Here is an 808-nt window from a genome sequence, read left to right as displayed (position 1 = left end):
GATTCTTGTATGCCCACTCCCCTGCCCCTGCCAAGTTATTGTTGCCACTCTCTGTCACTGGCAGAGGCCTGGGTAGGAGTATGTTGAGGATCAGGGTCAGATGTGCAAGGCCCATTCCTTAAGTGGTAGGGCAGGGACCTGGATAATTATGAGTGTCTACATTTGTCCCAGGAGTATCCCTGCACCTGAGGGAGTGCAGCATTATATGCTAATTAAAAGAATATTGTGACAAATTGAGGCAGAGGTTGCAGAAGGACAAAAACTGCTTTTATTTTCCCTTTTGAACCAGGGGCCTTGCATTTTCATTTTGCACTGGACCCTGAAAATTATGTAGGTGGCCCTATTTAGGGGCCATGAAGAGGGCAGTTAAGGTTTGGAAAATGCCTCAGTAGAATGGGAGATGGAGTATGTAATAGGATCTCTAAGCAATGCTCATGAATTTGGATTGCCACTAATTTATACAGTTATGTGTCATCACTCTAGAAGCATCCAGCATCATATTATCCATTATTGGTGATTTCAGAATGCATGTGATAGAAATGCAATACTGAAATCAAGCAAGCAGCATTTATGTGATTAATAAGGCTTTCTAATGGAAAAACCACAAAGCAATGGAAGTGTTGACCCTAGCACCGAAAGTGCAATTCCTTAAACCTCTGCAGTACTCATGTAGTAAACACTCAGCTTTTCAAGGCTATGTGGTTTAGATACTTCATCATCTCTATGCGACTCTCTCCAGTTGTACGGCAATGGAGGTTATAGATTCTGTTCTGATTTTTGTGATATTTGTTGGGCACTATCAATAATT

This window comes from Desmodus rotundus, chromosome X (genome assembly GCF_022682495.2).
Source record: "Desmodus rotundus isolate HL8 chromosome X, HLdesRot8A.1, whole genome shotgun sequence".
Lineage (NCBI taxonomy): Eukaryota > Metazoa > Chordata > Mammalia > Chiroptera > Phyllostomidae > Desmodus > Desmodus rotundus.
The sequence above is the reverse complement of the archived record's forward strand: the minus strand, read 5'-3'. Positions refer to the sequence as shown.